This window comes from Ornithodoros turicata, chromosome 1 (genome assembly GCF_037126465.1).
Source record: "Ornithodoros turicata isolate Travis chromosome 1, ASM3712646v1, whole genome shotgun sequence".
NCBI classification, from domain to species: domain Eukaryota; kingdom Metazoa; phylum Arthropoda; class Arachnida; order Ixodida; family Argasidae; genus Ornithodoros; species Ornithodoros turicata.
Genome location: NC_088201.1, coordinates 140773473 through 140776863, shown reverse-complemented (window position 1 = coordinate 140776863; position 3391 = coordinate 140773473).

Below are 3391 nucleotides of genomic sequence, written 5' to 3'. Positions count from 1 at the left end.
ATGCGCTGCAAAAATATTTCCCGTGATCCTGAAAACCAGACAATAAATTCCCTTATGCAGCAGTGCCGTAATGGGTCTGCACTATCATTCTATCAAAGAAGTGCAATAACTAGAACCCGTGACCGTGAGGGATCGCACGTTTGGAAAGAATGCTTTTCTTGCAACCGCTTTGCAAATCTGTTTTGAAATGTCGGGGAGCGAGGACGAGTCTGCTCGGTCGTTGAAGAAGCTCGTTCGACGCTTTCAAGATTTTAGTCATTTAAGGTGCGTATTATATCTATGAAGTAATTATTCGTTCGCATGACGCATTTTCGTTCATCTTCGCTCTGATTCCCAGTGGTCCTGGTCACCTGCAGGCTGGACACAACGACTGAGGAACGGAGACAATGAACTTTGCGCTTCATGCACGAACGCTGATGCGTGAATTAGAGAAGCCTAGATTGCACTTGATACCTGAATTACACAAGCAAGAGGCATGCTTCTCAGGCAAGCTATTTAGGTTGTTGGACTTTTTTACATTGGTATTCTCTCCTAGGTTACGTCCAGGCGATGTCGTATATGGGTCAGTCAATCATCTTCATTGGTAGGTGTTATGTTCTGCGGAACAAACGGAAGTTGGTGAAGAACAGGAATCCAAAGGTGTGGAAAAGATAAGGAAGCGTGACCACGGAGCAGCCCCAATGGTGAAGGAGAGATGCAGGGGTCAGCGTTCACCCATATACGTTGTGCCCCGTGTGTTCGCCGTTTGTGCAGCATGATGATGCACGCCCGCGATGGACAAGCATCACCCCTGAAAGCGATGTAATTTTCGAATAAAGGTATTTGTTTGTGATATTTATCGTACACCGTAGCTGGGGCTGTTAATATATCGTAGAGGAGGGGAACCACCCCGACGGGTAGGCCTAAATATGCGTTGCATGTACCGCATGTGAGGACGCGTGTACCTCTTAAATTTAAGAGGTACATTTAAAAAAAAATGTACCTCTTGGCCAAGCGGTACTTAACCGTTACATATGCGTTACCTGGTTTAGAGTGTACCGACAGTTTGAAGGTAGGAGGTCCAAAGGTGTTGTTTGTTGTAGTCAATCTTACAGCATCACAGGCGAAGCAGTATGGCAAGCTACTTACGTGTGTTATATCGGTTAGACCACTCTCTGTTCCTTGTGACATTATGAGTACAAAGAAATGTACGTCTCTTGCAAAGCAATCTTTTCTGAAATTGAATACTCAGCGAACCCAGAACAGCCACCTGTTTGGAGGTCGGATACGCACACGTGTTGTTATTAAAGCGCATTGCTTCGAGCACCTGCTGATATTATTGACGCAGTCATATTCACATTGATACACACAAACTCTGCGTACAGTGGATTAGACAATACGGCAAATTTCCGAACTGGACAAATATACACAGGGGCGGATTTAAGGGGGGCGGCTGTGTTCCATATGTAAAAACCCTATGTCCTGCATGGTGCTGTGCCGCAAAGCACGAAATTTCCTTAAGACCGCCCTTCCCCCCCCCCCCTATGACAGACCCTTAAATCCGCCCCTGAATATACAGGAGATGATGGACCCACTAAAGTGCGTTATCGAAAATTAAATCGCCAAGTTGACACAGGGGCTTACGAAGTCGAGGCGAAATCGAAGTGAAATAACAAAGACAGATTAGAACATATGGGGACTTTTCGCGGCCGAAGTAGGTATAGAATGCAGTTCCCTTAAAGTGGAATTTTAGACTTTGCAGTTCATTGGCCCAGTAGAATGCCAAGCGTCAAACGAACGCATCGTGCGCAGAAAAAATGATAATTCGTCTGAGCGCACAACATACTATTTTAGTATATCGTACGCTTTCGCCTGTGCGTCCGTATGGGATAGCGTTGGTGGTTGTGCGCACGCGTAAAACAAAAGAGGGCTTCGCAGAACCACCCCGTTGCCCTTTACGTACGCAAAAGCGATAGCGCACAAAGCACTAAATCTATCTACTGTGTGACGTCTTACGAAAGCCACACACAGCGCAGGACGACTCCTGCAGGGTGTCAGGTTGTCGCCCTCTACAGCATGTGTTTTTCAGATGTACTATATTTTTTTGTAAAACAATCTGTAAGGGCAGCATACATGTCGTTTTCTCAGTTGATTTACACGGCCTCGCGGACATCCTCGTGATGAATAATTACCTACAGTTCAGTAGATACCTCTTTAATTAGGGGATTTCGGGCGAAAGCGAGATAGCAGAATGTGATGCAGCCATCGTTGAATGCTATTCTGTTTTTGAAGAATCCTGAAACGAACGTAGTTACACACGTTACGTTGATACAGCCGTTACACACGCTCTTCGAGAAGATGTCCGCATGGCCGTATAACTCAGATTCACAAACGACATTATATTACTCTCATAGCTTTGCATAACCTGGAGGCTAGAGCTATTCTGGGAACAGGAGCACATAGGCATTATTCTCCACGAACAGACTAACCCTGATGACAACACTGTGCTGCAGTGATTTCGTTCCTCGGCTTCGTTTCAAGATGGTCAGTGCGTGGTAAATCTAGTCTGCCTTGGGATGAGGAGAAGCTACGTTTACTGGGAGAAAACAAGACGCCAGCAGTGCAGCGTCTCCAGGCCATCACAAAAAAAGTTGTTGTGGGACCAGTCACTGGTACAGGAATAAAATATATTTAATATTTATTTTTTTAATATAATGTCTATCAATAAATTTAAAAAAAACGGAAAAGGCCGCCGTTCTGTCAATCGGTGAACTGTCGTGTCACTATAAACAATGAGAAAGGGCAATGCAGACAAGCTATTTTTCATCGCTGCACAACCGCATTGGTACCAGTATAATGACCTCGAAAGTACTTATCATTATGATCTTGGTGTGCATGATAGGAGCCTCTAAATGCAAATCTTTCGAGATGCGAGAAGGCCCATCATGGCCCCGGCATAGGGCTGTGTATGAATGGGTTCCATTTGAGTTCAGTATACCAAAACTATTGCTCTCCTGCTACTAACCATTCTTTTGTAAGATGCGTTGCTATAACATGTGGTTCCACATCTTACCCCCGGGGCCAATCATTTGTGTGTGATATCCACACGCAAATTGGTGGCAGTGGTGGTGGAGGTGGGTGGGTCAGAGGGGGTTATCCCCATCTGAGACCATCACTTGAAGGACTACATTTCCTGCTGTTTATTTATTGTAAAATCCAATGGAAATTCAGAATGCCGAGTTCGCTGGATTTCTCGGAGGTCCCTGCACTGAAATCAGTGGGGAAGTGTTTGTGTTGTCTGTCGAACGCGCGAAGACAACTCTCAAACGTACCTGGGGAAACGCATATAACAATCAAATTTCCGTTGTAAGTAAAGATAATTATAGTGGGAGATTCGATACCGATACGACAT